The 19,038-nt window shown below is 36.4% G+C and overlaps 1 protein-coding gene across 4 annotated transcripts in view; it reads left to right on the top strand.

The window, feature by feature from the left end:
• The window catches only part of FGF12 (fibroblast growth factor 12), a 589,282-nt gene that overhangs the window by 503,899 nt on the left and 66,345 nt on the right, over nt 1-19,038 (top strand). The window lies entirely within an intron of this gene.

The raw sequence follows: 19,038 nt of genomic DNA, 5'->3' as shown, positions 1-19,038 counted from the left end.
AGTAGGTCATCATTAGCTTAAAGTGTTTAATTTTATTAAAGCTTTCATTTCTTGTTTTGAAAATTCCAGGACTATATCTACCATCTATATTTTTCAACTTGATTTCCACAACCTGAGAGATCACAATTGCTGATGCACTATATGAATTTGATTGATCATTCCTTACATTTCAAGGTATCCTCTAATCCTATTAAAATTATACGTGGAGACTGTTACCCTATGACAGTAAAAAATAAAGAGATTAAAAAAAGAATGATTACTTCCACCTGAAACTCTAGGTTAGTCTGACATTAGATTTCATCAAAATTAAGTGTGGGTGCTCAAGAATATTAAATAGCAACCTTTTGGTTTTTTTCTATTCTGTGAATTGTTATTTCCAGGTGAGTTGGAATTAATGTTTCTGAGAATTTCCTACTCTTAGTTGTGCATCCAAAGCATTTTTTCTCTAATTATTGTCAGATTATGATACTGTCATCACTGTTTCTCAAGGCAATTTACATATTTATCAGGCACTGAACTAAGTATTTGAAGGCAATCCTTGCCGTCCAGAAATGTGCAGTCTAAAATTTGCTGCAGTGATGCAAAAAACAAATACATCAAGAGTATATGTGTATGCCAAAACAGTTATGTAGAGGAATGCTTAATTAGAATATGAAACAGTAACACCATATATGTATCTGTCTAAATAAGTGCCCATGGATTTGCTGAAGTTTCACATCACATAATTGGGATGTCAAAACATTTTTAATATTGAATGATAAAAGTGGATCTTGAAAGTAGTGAAATTACTGCTTTCCATCCAACTTACATGTGAATAAGTCTATTGGCAATATGGGTAAAATGTATATTCTGATTCAGTAGGTGTGGAATGGGGTCTGAGATTCTTTGGATCAGTTGACTTCCTAGGAATGTTGATGCCATTGCACTGTGACCACAGCTTAAGTAGCAAGATGTTAGGTAATAAGCTCCATCATATGCATTACACTTTAAAGTTTACAACATTCTTTCTCACATAATGTATCATCCATTTTTACAACAATTATGTAAAGCATGAAAAGTAAGTTGTTTATTTTACAGATGAGAAAACTAAAGTGAATGTGACAATTTCAAGCTTTTCAGGTGTATGAACTTCTAATTAGTAAATACAGTGCAAGAGCTTTGTTTTTCGGATTCCGTGAGTAGATCGCTTTCATTTATATAATGTTCCAAAGCTGTATAGGAATAGCATGTAGTTCAGCTAGTTTATTTTCCATGACCATTCAAATTACTTACAATAGCCATTTATAAATTGCTCATAGAAATATATATTTACCTCATTTTAAACTACATAACATGGATCTTCTTAGTCTCCAGGATCTGTAATTAATTTTCAAAATGTTGTATTGTATCACTTAATAGTGATAGTTGACCTCTAACCTGGTAGCAGTACTCTAAAAAACAATTTTAGAGTTTCTGAAAAATAAAAATCTGCAATGATCAACACACACTTGATTAGCCAATAGTTACTTATGAGGTTTTAGAGAAACACTGGGGCCAGAATACCTGCATCTAAATTGTAGCTCTTCCACTTTCCCTATGAGAGAAGTCAGTTAAAGGAACAAATGTGAAGGATTCCCACCTATCACTGGAGGAAGATAATCATTTTTCTTTGCTTTTCTCAAATGCTTGTTTTATACCATTATATAAATAAACATTTTACCAGTATGGCTTGGTAAAATGGAAAGACATTCTTGGGTTCGCATCTTAATTCTTTCATCTATTCCTTCTGTGTGCATAACCCTCCAAGAACTCAAGTTTTTTTTTAAATTTTATTCACTTAGATCCATAAAATTTATAGTGCATCAGCCATGTCCCAGAAGTTAGACAACTTAGGTTTAGTATAGAATGTCCTTACTCTCAATGAGCTCCAATCATGAGGTGAGGAATCTCACAATATAATAAGCTCTACCATAGCCTGAAATTATCTGATCAACTGTAACATGAGGATTATGCTACATATGTAACTCAGAAAATTATTGTGAGGATTGAATAAGTTAATTTAAAAAAAACGTAATTGAACTCTGTGACTGCAAATGTATTGGCTCTCGTAGTGTCTAGTTTCCCTCTGTTTTTCCTCAGACGCAGTGTTAAAAATTGTATGGAATAATTTCTTAAATCCTGTAACTAAAGCAAGAATGTAAATCAGTGGAGCAAGTGATATTCTTTTATATTCATCTTAATGGTTCTATGCCCTAAGGAAACATGACTTGTGGATTCCTTGAGAATATGACATTCAATTCTGAGTATTGTTTCTTTCCTAAAATAGTGATGATGATTCTGTATTTATCTCTAACACTGTAAAAATGCATCATTTCTCATTCTGAGGGAGAAATCACCCGAGGGCACGGTGATTGTGATAAATTTTCTATTATTTTTAATATCTTGTCTGTGTATACTGTCCAAAGGTGACGCGCCTTGACAAGTTGACATGGAAGCTTTGCTACATAGATAAAACACTGTTGTGGTAAGAGCAAAGTTAGTTACATTTAGCCTATTTACATTTTTATATATCGCTAATATCTGTAATGCAATTGTCATGATTAAATGTGATATGCTTGCTCAACAGAATAAGAGGTCAGGACACAGGGAAGCTGGATTTTTACCACTGTGATGGGTAATGCATGCCTCATGTCATCTATAATCACTTATTTTTTAATTGACAAATAATAATTTTATATATGTATGGGGTACAATGTAATGTTTTGATGTGTATGCATTTGTGGAATAATTAAATTAAGCTAATTTGTATATTAACTACCCATATACTTATTTTTTTTGGCGAGAACATTTAAAATCCACTGTTCTAACAATTTTGAATTAAACAACACATTGTTAACTATCGTCACCATGGTGGGCAGTAGATCACTAAAACTTATTCCTCCTGTCTGATCAAAACTTTGTTGGCCTTGACCAACATCTCCTCTTTCCTCATTCCCCCATGACTTATCTTTATTTCTTCTAAACAAACAAACTTTTAAAGTAACAGGTCCTCTTGTAGAAAATACAGAAAAGTAGAAAGAGGAAACAAAACATTCTTTTGTTTTGAAAAACATTCCCCTTGCTTCAACTATTTGCAGTTCTCTTTCAATGCTTGTCAATTCTATTTTTTGCTGAAGTTGCTTCCGTTTTGAGCACAAATGGAAAATCATGACTATGTATCACAGAGTTCAATAAGAAGTAATTGACCTGCGTTTGTCAATGATGGTTCGTTGGGAGTGAGTTTCCCTTCCTAGACTATGTTTTGACTTTCAGTCAATTTTTCCTTCAATTTCATGTACTTACTAGTTACCTCTTGCTCACTTACTATGGTGTGATAGAAATTTTTTTTCTTTTTTCTTTTTTTTTTTTACTTTAAGCTCTGAGCACTAAATGGAATTTAAGCTTTACCAGGTAGAAGTAAATGTTTTTCCCCTGGTTAAACATTGCTTTCCATATTCCATTGGTCAGATAAAGGGAAATATGAGGAAGCATTTAGGGTACATTTCAGATATTGACTGCTTAATGGTCTACTTCCGGAAAAAGATTGAACTGGCATCCTCATAAAAGCAAAGGAAAGCATATCTCATAAACCAAGGTGAGAGGCACAGGGTATGGAGTTAAGGCTTAAATGTCTGTGCATAAGTACAAGAACTGTGCTTTATAAAACTGGGTTTTATTTTTCTTTCTGAGATTGCTGCTAAAGTAGTGATTTTGCTGATAGCAGTATGAGGAAACAGAATAGTAAGACTTTATAAGATATGATCATTCCTTTATTGTATATGTATGTGTTTAAGTCTGTTTGAGCCACTATAACAAAATAGCATAAACTTGGTGGCTTGTAAACAACAGAAATTTATTTGTCACAGTTCTGGAAGCTGGGAGCTCAAGATTAAGGTGCCAGCAGATTCAGTGTCTGATGGGGGCCCACTTCCTGGTTCTTGGACGGCCCTTTTGTGCTGCATCCTCCCACGGAAGGAGGACAAACAAGCTCCTTTGAGAAACCTCTTTTTATCATTATATTCATTGTTTTTTTAATTGACACACAATATTGAATATATTTACCAAGTGCAACACGATGTTTTGAAGTATATATATATGTATAGTGGAGTGAGTAAATCTAGCTAAGTAACATATATGATTCCTCACATAGCTATCATTTTTGTGGTGATAACATTTAACATTCAGTCTCTTGGCATTTTTCTAGTATACGATATGTTGTAGTTAAGTATATTCACCATGTTGTACATTAGATCTCTCCAACCTCTTTTCTAAGGACACTAATCCCACTCAGGAGTGTTCTGCCCTCATGACCTAATCACCTTGCAAAGGTTACACCTCCTGTTGCCATCACCTTAGGGGTTAGGATTTAAGCATAAGAATTTGAGGGGGACACAAACCTTCACACCATAGCAGTATGTGTGTATGTATGCATGTGGGTTTTGTGTGTGCATTATACATAGATCTGTGCTTACTTCTTAATGGCTGCAGTAATGGCATTTTATGTTGTCTTTGCAACACACACAATTCTGCCTTATTCTTATTTTAAGGATCTCAGCATGTTCATGTTTCAAATGGAGATTGCTACATACAAAATTTAAAGGATACTGTGTTTTGAAAAAAATAGTTTGCTTTTTTACTCGGCATTCAGGCATAGAGTACCGATACTATGTGACATATTATAGTAATCATGCATGAAACAAAGATATTCAAAAAATGCTCTAAGCCATGGGAAAAAAAGCATACCAGGACTTCAAAAGAGCAATGGTTCACTTAGTCTTGGGTATAGGACGCATGAAGAGAGGCTATGGAGGAATGGGTCTCATATACCAAGTCAGGAAATTTAGGGTTTTGTTTTTTTGCAGGTGGTGAGGAGCTATTGGAGACTTCAGTGTGTTTTAACATATTCAGAAGGTTGTGCATTCATCACCAGTATCTAATTTCAGAAGGTTTTCATCACCCCCAAAATAAATCCCATACCCACTACCAGTCACTTCCTATTCCATCCTTCCCCCAGCCCCTGGCAGCCATCAATTTACTATCTGTCTGTATGGATTTGTCTATTTTGCACATTTCACGTAAGTAGAATCATACAATATGTAGCCTTTTATGGCTGGCTTCTTTTACTTGGCATGTTTTCAAGGTTCATCCATGTTATAACATGTGTCCATATGTCCTTTTTATGACCGAAAATATTCCATTGTAGGAAGAGGTCACATTTTATTCATTAATTAGTTGATGGACATTTCAGTTGTTTTTACTTTTTCACTGTTATGAATTATGCTGCTATGAATATTAACATTTGTTTATACATTTTGTGTAGATATATGTTTTTAATTATCTTATATATATATAAAGTAGGAGTAGAAGTGTTGGTAATGTGGTAACCTGTTTAACTTTAGGAATTACCAAACTGTTTTACAATGTGGCTGCATATTTATATATTCCCATCAACAACATATGATGATTTCAGTGTTTTTACATCCTCATTGGAGGCTTATAAGGAGTTTTAAGATTATAATTATGCATTAAGAATGTGTGTGTGGTAGCAAGAGTAGGATTGATTAGCATGAGGGAGAGAATGGAGATGGAAAAATCAAAGATGAGATGATTATAAAAGTCAGGCAAGGGATAGGGGGGCAGAGAATGATGATGGAATGGAGGAGAAATATGCAAAATATTGAGTGCAGAGCGATGATGGCTAGTGAGCAGGAGGATGAGCATACTGAGGTTTTGAGATTGAAGGGTCATTAAGAGAAGCAACAATAATTTCAAGGTTTAAGTTAAATTCAGCTTGGGATACAGACTTGCTGGCAGAATATCCAGGGGGAGATGTTAAGTGGCTAATGATACATTTTTAATGTGAAATTTCAGCCTTGAAGTTGTGGCAAGTCTTCATTTTCTCTGACTTGTATTTGTGTAAATGTGGCCTGTAGTAAGGATGGGCAAGGCAGGTGCTGGTAAGAAATGCTAAGTCCTGGGGCCTCTCTCACATGCATTACATCGGAATTCCGGGTATGGTTTCATGAATTTCTATTTTAACAAGTAGTTCAGCTGATTCATTTACATACTGGAGTTTTAAAACTACTGCTGTAACCTACTAGCATAAGAAGAGGTCACTGCAAGAATCTCAGCGGCAATGGCAACTCGAACTACTCTGAGGATTATGTACAGTTGAGAACATTCAGTTTCGAGTTTTATTGACATGATGCCAGACACTTCACACTTTTTCTTTCCTTTTATTCTAACTAATTTTCTGAGGTAGGACTATGATAATCCTCATTATAAAAATGAAAACATTGAGCCTTGGAGAGTTTTTCTTTTAAGAGTGACTCAATGGCAGACCTAAGAAGAAATTTAAGTATAAGTTGAGGAAGAAAAGCCCAAATTAAAAAAAAAAAAGTAGCTATGAACTGATATTTACTTGTTAACCATTTCTTTTCCTAGTCCCAGAACAGATTTTTCTATAATAAAATGGCAGATCTAAGAGATGCAGAATTGAGATTTGAACACTAAAATGTCTTTTTACTTTATCAAGCCATATTGGTATAATTTTTATTTACTATATAAAACAAGGATTGGCTAGAGAAAAGGAAAAAGAAATGTTATCTTCTTCCAGTTTTGTGTAGGAAATCCTTCACGTTTGTTTTCGAAGGACTGGAGTAGAAAGTATTTAAATAAATGGAATTGTACGTCATTATCATCATCATCATCACCACTATCATCATAATACAGAAAACGTTCTCCAGCACCGTTTTGCTGAGCTGTGAGTGCTCTGCACCTTGCAAATATAGAAATGCTGTATCAGTTTGTCTAGTAGTAATAATGGATTTTGTAATTGGATTTCAGAAAACACTGCAACAACTCTCCAGGTATCTTACAAAATCCCTACCCTGAGGCAATCTCTCAGTGGTAGTATTAGATTTGGGCAGTAGCCAAGGTGACCTTGATTTTGTTGCTAACAAAGCCGCTGAGGCTTGCAGAATTATCACAACTCACTCTATACACTTTGTCTTTCTTCTTTTTATGGGCTATGGGGAAGTGCCCTCTTGGTGTAATTTATTACATTAGACAGGAGAGTTTGGGGAAACAAGTATTTTTGTCAATTTAGTCATAGTGAATGATATAATAATATCATTATATTGTTTAGTAGTAAATATTGTAAAGAATATGTTACCATTTATATTTTTTCAATTAGATTATACATTTATAGCTCCCCAAGGGCACTGACTATCCTAGTACAGTTTTATATTTCTCAATACATTCTGCATACACCTGTAATAGACAGTTAAGGCAAACATAATTTATCATCCAAACCTGGATAATTTTCAAATGAAATGAGATACCGTGAATAATTTTGCCAGAACCATAGGCATAAACTGGAATTATACCAGACAAACTGGATGTATGGTCACCATCATTAATGAATGCTAAAAAGGCATAACATTATTTCCATATTATCTGAGGAGCCACGGAGTAAGATCTCATGATCTGGATTATAGCTGATAATAGAAATCATTGCCCTTTATTCATTATTATCTCTTTAGCTTTTATTTTATTTCAGGAACAACTCAGTGGCAGACATAAAAAGAAATTGAAGAATAATGTGAGGAAGAAAAACTCAAATGTGACAGTAGCTATGCACTGATATTTACTTGTTAACCATTTATTTTTGCCATTCCCAAAATAGACTTTTCTAAAATGGTATTCTGCTTCAGTTAGAGGGCTTTGTGTTGTTTTTAAGTGTAGTCACTGTAAGTTTCCTAGGTAACCTGTAATATTCAGTGTTCAGGCGCCTCTAGTAAGTAAAATGTGTTGAAGGTACATAGCTAAAAGGAAAGAGTTTTAATTTAGGCATTTGCAAGATCCCTTTCATGTGATTTTATTTGCTTTGAAAATAGTAATAATTTTAAATTCACTTTACTAAGTTATATCTAACCTTGGGTAAAGTATGGGCAGAGGTGCAGTGCGGAATACGTGCAACTGAAGAGGAAGGACATGAAACGTGGGGGAGGTTCTCAACTGCATCCTGATGGAGACACTGAGTCTTAATTCAACACTCATTTCTCAGAATTCTAATGAACAGTTGTTTTTGCAGAATAAGTAATGAAAGTGTGCTGAGTTTCATCCTGCATTTACAAAGAGCCAGGATGAGCACTCGGTTTGGTGAAACTCATGGCCATATTTTTTGATGGCATAGACTTACCATTCCCCAGCCTGTTGTATCGGGTTAACTTGATAGATATCAGTCAGTATATTCTTAAGATTAATTTGGAATTTTTCCCTTTTTCACACGCAATAAAAGTATCATGTATTGATACAGCCTGTTTCCCAGACACTCTTATTATCTTTGAGTGTGGAGGAGAGACATATTTTCACAATTCAATTGGTATCTGCCAACTGAGCCTCCTAAAGAACACCATACTAGAGCAAGGTGAAATCTGATGTGCAAGAAAAATACTAATTATTATTCTTTCCTTTTGAGTTTCCAGATGCTAACATTTTAACAATGAAAAAATTAATCTGGAATCCAATAATCATGTTCGGGAGTTTACAGAATTTTTCAGAATAGAAGTAAGGGTGTCTGATATGGAAACTGATTCTCCTCTGGACATTCTAAGGACATGTTACAGCCAAAGAACCTTATTTGAGTCTCTTCAATAGAGTCGGCTGTTAAGAATGCTGTATTTCAGGGTTCTTTGTTGAACTTAAGAGAATAAGAAACCTGGCTTTCATCCATCTCTTTTCACCTACTCAGCACTAAGTACTCATTCCCATGTTCATGGCCTTATCAGGATGACCCCACCAAGTTTTACACTCTCGTCTCCCACTTCTCGCCCCATTTGCTTGTATTCTCTCTAGATTTGATTTATGGATAGTATCTGAATACATGTCACACCTGTCATGTTCTCTGTTCCTGTGGCTTCCTCTTCATACCACACCTTTCCTGGTAAAAATGTAATTTGAATTATAAGGCAAATCTCTATCAAATGTTTCTCTATCTCTTTTGCTAAGCTATTTTTTGTTTGTTTTTGTTTATATTTTGCTTCTTCGAATCCTCACACCATATAACCTTGGTGGTATTTATATCATGATCATTTTATACTTGTTATATTCTACCTTTACACTGCCAGTCATAACTAGAGACAGGATTGTATCTTAAATATTTTCGTGATATTTTCTTCTATATTTTATACTTCAGTAAATCTTTGCTGACCTGGATTACATTTTACTTTTAGATGCCCAAGACTTGAACTATATTTCTTTCTTTATATTACCCATGCATATTGTTCTCTTGATTTGCCCCAGCTTTAAGCCTTCCCAAGTCACTTCGTCCAAAATGTAGATATTTAAAGGATTATTTATGATGTTCTAAAGGTCCAAGCAGTTGGTTATTCATGATGGCTATCTCTTCCTCCCTCCAGCACCACTGGTGTTTATTAACGTACCTTAGTATAAAGATACTGATCACATCCCTGCGCTGTCATGGTGCTTACAGGGATAATAGTGTCTCTCATTTGAGTAAGGCCTTATTAAATTCTAATTAGTACTACGTATGCATAGCATTTTAACCTAGTTACCATTTTTCCATTGGCTGATCTGTCAGATTAATGGCTTGCATATAAGAGCCTAAGAGAATGTGCAGAATTTGTGGCTTTAAGGTGAGAAGGCTCCGGAACATGAAGAACACTTAAAATAAAAAGAAATACCAATCATGTATGAATGTGTGTGTGGGTTAGCCTTGTGAGGCTTTGTCAAACAGAAAAGGTCACCCAACTCTAGCAAAGAGGAAATTGGAGAATTGTGTGTTTTGAGTAAAATCCAAGCAGCACCAAAGGTAGGCAAGCTGCCATGTTTGGCTGAGACCCAGTCTTATCTTGTTACCAGTACTCTTCCCTTTAAACCATCCTCTCATGGAGTCACACAAATACATTAACTCACCTCTTTGTCATTCAGATGGTTGGTGCAAGACGCTTTTAAGATACAATATTTGGAGGATTTATTTGTGTCTCATTTCATCTAATAAAGAGAGTAATAATAGAGGAATTGCCTTGAAGATGGAAAGGAGAGGATTCACAGATTATCATCTTCAGTAGACTATTGGAATATTTAACATCATGTTTCCATTTGTTCAAAAATCCTTCAAAGAAACTTTTAAAAAACATATTTATACCCCCAAATTTCTAAGGCTTCTTTTCAATGGACCAATATTTACCAGTCATATAGAGCTTAGCACAGTTCTTATCTCATAGAAGTCAGTTATTATTTTTTTGGTTAACCAACTAGATGGATGATAGTTCGTAACTGACAACTAATATGTTGTCTGTGTGTGCATGTTATCTCAGTATGTCGAGTGATGTATGAGAGGCGGAATAAAAACCTAAGGTAGTACAGAGTGGATCAAAACTACTTTAGATTTGATGGATCAAGGAAGGCTTCAGAAGGAAATGGTGTTTGGGACAATTATAGTGTGAGGAGAATTTGGAGGAGATGGTAACAGAAGACAAAGTTTGGTCAATCCAAGTGGAATGAAAGCATAAGTTGAAACATAAAGTTAAAAGTCAATATGGAGTGGGAAAGTTTAGGCAATAGTAAATTATTTAGAGTTTAAAGTTAATAGGGAAGTAGAATGGTGAAGGAGAAGTGTAGAAATGCAAGGAGGAGTCAGATCATGGAGGGTCTTTGATGCTAGGTGGAGTAGACTGAATATATTCAATGGCAAGTCACTGAAGAATTCTAAACTGAATGAGTTTATGACTTGGCTTGCATTCAGGAAGACAAAACTGTCAACAGTATATATGAGGAATTGGAGTGAGTAGGTACTAGAGGCAGGGAAGCCAGAAACAGATTCAATTGTCAAGATAAGAAGTAATGAGGGCCTGGACTGGAACAATGGCAGTAGGACTATAAGGAAAAAAAAATGATTGTAATATTAAGAGGGTTTAATTAGCACTGGAAAAGAAAATAATGCCTGAAGCTTGGTTGGTGTCTTTTTGTCATAATCAGAAAGAGGAATTTCAAGAGAAAAATTAGGTCTGGGAGAATGAGAATGAACTCGGTTAGAGGATCTTCAAATACAAACACAGCTATAGGTAAGTCAGTTAACTGAGTGAAAACAATAACTATAAGCAATAACTAATAGAGATGTGCAGGGTCTACATAGTGCAGTGGTTCTCAAATGTGAGTGTGAGTCAGAATCACATGCACATTTATGGAACACTTGTTCAAACACAGATTCCTGAGTCTCACCCCAGAATTTCTGATTGTGTAGGTCTTGATATGGCCTGATAATTTGCATTTCTCACATATTCCCAGGTGATGTTGGTGCTGTTAGTCCTACCACTTTGGGAATTTATGCTACTGTAGCCCAGCTCACTGTAGCATGAGGCACATGAGAATCATCTGAGGAGCTTAAAGGAAGCATACCAATACCTGGGTTCAAACCACATCTATTATATTAAAATATTTCTGGGGGTTTTTCATTTTTAAGTATCTCAGGTGATCCCACTAGGCAGCCAGACCGAAAACCACTAGTCAGTTCTTCTGATATTTAAAAATTAAAATGACCTGGCGCAGTGGCTCACATCTGTAATCCCAGCACTTTGGGAGGCCAAGGCGGGTGGATCACTTGAGGTCAGGAGTTCGAGACCAGCCTGGCCAACATGGCGAAAGCCCATCTCTACTAAAAATAAAAAAATTAGTCAGGTATGGTGGCAAGCGCCTGTAGTCCTAGCTACTTGGGAGGCTGATGGGGGAGAATTGCTTGAATCTAGGAGTTGGAGGTTGCAGTGAGCCAAGATCGCACCACTGCATTCCAGCCTGGGTGACAGAGCAAGACTCCATCTCAATTTAAAAATAATTTTAAAAAAAAATAGATATTTATAAGTAAATGTTTCTAATTTTTATAACATTGCATTTACCACCCAGCTACACAACTAGGGCAACATCTAGCTAGGGGTCACAATAGGCAGCTGAAAGGCAGGGTCAGGACCTGGAAGATATATTTGTGTTGTGGTCATAGAGCTAGGTATGTATTTGTAACTTCTTAAATGTGGAGCAAATCTAGCAATGAAATGGAAATTATGAAGTTTGATACTGTCCAAATAAAATGGTTATCTTAAAATGCTCTTCCTCTTTTCCGCCTTGGCTCATTTTTAGTCAAAGTACTTTGTTGTGTATGCAATTGTGAATCATATTGGATTAGTCCATTCTTGCACTGCTGTAAAGAAGTACCTGAGACTGGGTAATTTATAAAGAAAAAGAGGTTTAATTGCCTCACAGTTTTGCAGGCTGTACGGGCTTCTCCTTCTGGGGAGGCCTCAGGAAACTCACAATTATGGTTGACATAGGAAGCGGAAGCAGGTGATAGCCAGAGCAGGAGGAAGAGAGAGACGGGGAGGTGCCACACAATTTTAAACAACCAGATCACATGAGAACTCACTCACTATCATGAGAACAGCACCAAAGGGATAGTATTTAACCATTCATGAGAAACACACCCCCATGATCCATCACCTCCCAACAAACCCTTCCTCCAACATTGGGGATAACAATTAGACATGAGATTTAGGTGGGGACACAGATCTAAGCCATATCTCATATAATCCAGATCAACTGACCCCAAAAGATGCCAGTATCTCCTTACTTCTTTCCCACATGCCACAAATGCCCTGCCACAAGATGAACTCAAATTTAATGTTCTCCATTTATCTTTATAAATTTCACTTTTTAGATCCATTAATAGCACGTGATTTCCTGATGTAGAAAAGTGACAAGAAGGGCCAGGCGTGGTAGCTGACGCTTGTAATCCCAGCATTTTGGGAGGCCGACGTGGGCCACCTGAGGTTGGGAGTTCGAGGCCAGCCTGACCAACATGGAGAAACCACATCTCTACTAAAAATACAAAACTTAGCTGGGCATGGTGGCACATGTCTGTAATCCCAGCTACTCGGGAGGATGAGGCAGGAGAATTGCTTGAACCCAGGAGGCAGAGGTTGCGGTGAGCCGAGATCATGCCATTGCACTCCAGTCTTGGCAACAAGAGCGAAATTCCATCTAAAAAAAAAGAAAAGAAAAGAAAGGAAAAGAAAAAAAGAAAAGTGACAAGAATTAATTAGTATGTCATATATCATGAATTACTGATGGCAGTGATGAGCCCTTGATCCTTTTAAATTAGGATTTTAAAAGAACTAAATGCGTGTGTACCGTTACAAAACTATTTAAAGCAAAGCAATTCAGAGAAACATCTTCCAATTTGATTTTATATATTTTTCTTAATAAAATACTAAAGCTTAATTCTAAGTTATTCATAAAACCATTATTGACATGATGGCAAAGAGACTTGGCAGCCATTGAGACCTGCCTGCAGGTGTTTTACAGCTCCATGTGTTTTTATTTTGTTGTCTACGTTTCTCTTTGCTCTCTAATAAAGAGCATTTACCCACAGTAATAGAGTCAAACTCTTGTGCCCACTTCTTCCCCTGGATTAGACTTCTTTGCTTCAGCTTGAATTTGGTTACCGGCTGGTATAAAGTGAAAAGAGTGGAGATTCAAACTGAACCTGAGAAGAATATGGAAAAAGTAATTATTCAGTTTAAAAACAGTAACAACAACAAAAACAACAGCAGACACTCATATAGCGCTTAAGGTGTTGGGCAGTTTTATGTGCACTGCATGTATTAACTCGTTTTATCCTCAAAACAAGCTTATGAAGGAGGTACTTTCATTATCCCTCTTTTAGGGATGAGGAAACTAAGGCCTTGTGTGGTTAATTGACTTGCACAGTGCCAGAAAGCTAGTTATCGGCTGGGTGGGGATGTGAAGCCAGGTTTATCTGGCTGAAAGCAGATGTTCTTAACCACTGTGCTCTTGCATACTGTATGTATAGCAAGTGCCACTCAGTAAACATGCTTTCCTTGCTGCACAGATTATAAATAAAACAAACACATTAGAAACATCAAGTTTCCTGATTTGATTAATTCATCTTCTCACATCCTTAATATTCAATTATTAAGATGCTTACCAGTACAAAGAAAAAATTGTTGTGAAATAAAGTGATAAGAGTTGGAAACCAGAGTTTAAGCCCGCGTTTGCTCCACACTCTCTGTAGATTAAACAGATATTGCATTTCTCTGGGCCTCAGTTTTCTCACCTGAAAATGGTAGTTTTAAAGATTATTTTCAGCTCCACAATTTTGTGAATTAAACTTGATTTCTGAGATAAAATGAAAAAGGAATGAGAGAACTATTTAGAGATTGTTTTCTACCCTGCTATTGCCTACCAAATCCTACCAAATGTCAATAATTTTCTTTTTATAAATCTTTCATAGAAGTTTCTGATTATGTAGCATTTTAAAGGTATTGTTTATTACACATTATAAAAAATTTTATATAAAGAGAAACATAGTTTTTTAGCACATACAAATTTTATGATATGTATTTCATTTGATGGAACGATGTGCAAATTCATTTACTTTCCATGCAAGAGCGATCTTGTTTTGATTTTAGACTAAGAGCTGGGAAAATAATTTCCATTTTGTTGTTAAAGACAATGGATAGTAAAACAAGATCTGGGTGGCAGGGAATAACCTCCATTACCAGGGGGTAGATAACAAAGGGCTGGATGTGACAATGTCCAATTCATAAAATTCTGGTTAACAATAATTTAATAATAGTTCTTTGTGCCAGGAGAAAAAAATAAAAGAAATAGTCACTTGGAGAAATGTAAATGGGAGGAGATGGTGTTTTTCTGTCATTGAATATAACAATACACTACACTGTCTTTGTAACAATGGTCTGGAAATTGGTTTCAGAGGAAAGTAAATTTTCCTAAATTTACTGTGTTATCTGAGCTCCTTGTGAACTATATTCCTAGGGTCTAGCAAGGTGCCTTGTACATAATAGAAGCTCACGTGCTTGTACAATGAATTAATCATGACTATATTCAACATTTTAATACAGATAAGATAGTGGGATGCATAGAGAGGAGGGCAGCAAAGTGAAGAAGGAGGAGTCTTAAAATTAATTCCTGTGAGGAAAGATTAATAAAAAGCTGGACGTTAGATGAGACTCAGGGGAACTAGAAAGTTGTTTTTATGTCATTGAAGAATTATATCAAAGAAATGGCTTTGTTTTATATGTCTACCACCAGTAAAAGATTGGCAGAATTTCTTCTACAGGGGAAAAAGGTTTTGGAGGAAATAAGAGAGAGCAGTCTAATCTGTACAGAGATGGCTCTGAGCTATTTGGAGAGGCAATGAGAACTTCCTAACAGAAGACCTGGTAGGAGATCATCGGTACAGAGTCGGCAGGAGTGTTGTGGAGAAGCTGTCAGCCTTAAAATAGTATTGAATTTATGGCTTTTTGGCCTTTAAGACCCATATAACCATGAGCCAGGCACTTACATTTGGGCCCAATGCTACAGATAATGTGTAGTAAGTAAAAATCTCAACTGAAGAAGCACCATTGCTCCAATGAATAATTGCCATGTGAAGTCCATCAATTATAGTGCTAAGGTTTAGCAACCAGCAGTAGTGGTGTGAAGGTAAGAAAGACTTCTTTAAATTGCTGGGTGATGAGTACCAAGTATTTCTCCTCTCTCCCTTCTTCATTGGCTCAGAAAAACAGACTCTGAGACAGAGATTAGTGCGGAGTCTAATGGGCGGGTGGGGGTTATTTGAGAATGAAAGTGATATCAACACCTTCGAGGGAAAGCCAGGAATGGGAAGACAAGGAAACAGGATTCAGCAGAGGGAATTGTGAGTTAGGATGAAGCTTTGATGGGAGAACACAGCCATTCACTCCTGTAGAGAGTTCGGGAAGAGCCGATGACAATGTAAGCATCCTCTGATTTAGGCTGAAGAGGATTGGCCCCTATACCTCCATGTCGATTAGTCATTGTAAGGCAGCTCTCTTAAGCAGATCTGGGGGGAGCTGAAAGCATGAAGAATTTCTTCCAGCAGTTCTCCCAGCAGCTGTGGAATAAATTCATTCCTGAGGAGGCATCTGGGTTACATGTGAGAGTACCTAAAACAATTGTTTTCATGTAACTACATTTAAGTTGACAAATATTATTCTTTACATAATGCAAGTTCCTAAAATCATTCTTCTCCAAACATTCTTATGTGATCAAAGATGTGTATGCTATTTAGCTTCATCCTAATGTTGATATTTAAGACAGCTGTTGGCCTTGGACTAACAATGCTTATGAGTTGACATTTTTAACAACTTTTAACATGTCAATTACCAATTTGCCTTCTCCATGCTTATTTCTGCTCGTGGGTAAGTTGCTTAATCATAACAACTGGAACTATGTGGAACACAGGAAAATGTGACTGATCTGGAAGCCAGTTCGTAGTTAGAGCTCCTTTTTTCTACTGTAACACACATATAGACCTATTTGGAGCATCTGATGATGGTGACCTATGTGTCACTTGTCTCTTCTCATTCCACATCTTCTGTTAGCAAAAATATTTGACAGTACCATTACCTCCCCCAGGAGAACATTTGCAAATAAAAAAGTAAAACACACCAAGATTCATGGAAGAAATGTTACTGTGCTTACTCAGAGATTCACTGTTATTCTTATTATTTCTAGCTTTGGTTCTGGGTTCTCTCATTTATTAAACATGAAATATTGAGAAAATATCTTGCCTTTTCTGGCTCTGAATTTCCTAAGCAGTAAAATGAGTATAACACTGATCTCACGTGGTTATTGTGAAGAATAAACAAAAATGAATTAGTAAATGTAAAACGTGACACACAATCATATAGTTTCTTGGTAAATGTTACAGTTCCCATCTCCGTCGAAGGAAAAGCATCTTCTAGATTGAGAAATGACCTAATTCAGTTTGGCATTCTAGTAACGAGCGTTATAATATTTGTAAATTACATGGACACACAGGGAGAAAAGTAACAGTTTTTTAAAAAAACCCCTCCCTTTTCTTGACTTGGGTCTTCCATGCCCTGGTACTCCAGGAAGTTCCCCAACCCTGGAATCAGAGCTCACTCACAGTCAAATGCCCACAGCTTCCACAACGGTCAGTGAAACTGAAAGCTGCATTGGAATAAATGGGCCACGAAGATCCAATCTATTGAGAGTCACCACAGCTACATGAAATAAGGAACAATTTGGCTGAATCACGGGCCTGTGAGTAGTGTGAGCTGTGTTCAATCTATCTGTTGAGCCACGGAGAGAGACAGTTCTTACGGTTCTTCAACTCTCTGGAGGATAAACTCCTATAGTGACAGAAACTGTAACTTCCTGAAACGAGGCAGTTAAAATGAAGTAAAATGAGAGCTAGACTGGATCTAAGACTTAGTCTTGCCCCTTCTAAGCTGGGCGATCTCAGATAAGTCACTTGACTTATTTGAAAACTGTATCATCATCACTATAGTGGAAAAATAATACTTTGGAAATGGCTGTGCGAATGAAATGAGATGCATATTTATAAATGAGAAAATAAAATGATATGAGCATTTATCAATTTAAAGAGCTTAATTCATGTCTGGAAATAGTGTTATTGGATTTAGAGTTTCAAACAAGTAGGAGGTGTTCCCTCTTAAAAGGGTAATTCCTATTCTGATTTATCCAGAGCTCCCTACTGACTACAAAAGCAGCTTCCAAAAAAAAAGAAAAAAAAAGGAAAAAAAAAAAAGAATTGGAGACGCTTTCAGATAACCAAGACTTAGAAATAGGCAGATGCTCTCCTTCGCCTTCAGCTGCTCTGGCGCTCGCTTGCTGGGACAATTGTGCTTACAAGGGGGAAGGAAGAGTGACAGCACACAGTGTTTTCTTGCCCAGAAGCGTAAGCACGTTCTGTGAGGAACCTTCTTGTGCAGAACTGTAGACATTGATAAAGATTGGCACATCATAACCTGACAAGTTTTGCTGCAGGAAGAACATGGGACAAAGACCATTGGTACCATTGCACTTCTGGGACTGGCACGAGACAGATAGCTCTGACAAGAGCAGCTGCCACTCCAGACAGGGTGTTTGATTTTTGTGTGTTTCTCTTTATTGTATTACACATCACTGATGCTAACGAGATTGTCTCCACCAAAGCTCAAGGACCAGCTTTTGAAATTATCAACAGAAATTACCAAGTTATCTTTTTATTTCTTTTTTTAACCCCCCCATTTTTGTGAATTTTAATGTTGAGAAGAAAATATGAAAGGAGAGATTCTCAGTCTCCAGGATGCCACAAAATGAGGCACATTATTTATGACTGTTAAATGACAAATCCTGAAACTGCTTTGAGTCCAGGCAGGATAAAAGGTTTATATTAAATGTGACCTTTGAGTTTAATGGTATCTAGCAGAAACCTTCATTTTGACTGTGCAAATTGTGCTATAAGTTATTAGCCCAGTTTACTGCATTTTCACACAGTGGAATATAGGGGGCAGACAGACAGCAGCAAATATATACGTATTTCTTTTCACCTACCATCTTCTAAATAATAAGTTATTTAAACTTAACCATTCTTCTCCCCACACCGTTTTACATAACACATTTAATACATTTTTTTTTCCTGAAACTAACTGCCTGAACTAAATCAGAGTTGACGTTTTATGGGAAATCTCTTCCCTACACTGTCCTCAGTTTTCATATCTGCAAAATGACAGTGTTCGTATTCATTATCAATATATTTGTTTCTAGCTTTAAATCTTCACTATATAACCTTCCTGTTTTTATTGTCTATGAAAGAATAACTGTTAATCATGGCAACAACTCAGCAGTTTGCAGCCAGATAAGTGATTGGAAGAGCAATCAACTTCTCAGAGATTTCAGTATTTAAAGGTAGGCCCTGCTGTGCACGTCTGTATAAGTGACAGTGTTGCAACACAGAGAGGATGCATTTGAAAAAGAAGTTAGGCAAAACAGAAGTTAAATTGCAAATACATGTTGTTCAAGTTGCACAATGGGCTATTTGGGAGAACGCTATAGGCTGTTTAACATTCCTGTGTTTAATGTGGGAGAGACTTCACTTTGTAGCAAGAGTCTAAACTTTCGTGTTTTCCTATT

The sequence above is a fragment of the Pan paniscus genome, chromosome 2 (genome assembly GCF_029289425.2).
Source record: "Pan paniscus chromosome 2, NHGRI_mPanPan1-v2.0_pri, whole genome shotgun sequence".
Lineage (NCBI taxonomy): Eukaryota > Metazoa > Chordata > Mammalia > Primates > Hominidae > Pan > Pan paniscus.
Note: the sequence above shows the minus strand (reverse complement) of the source record. Positions and strands in the feature narration are given on the sequence as shown.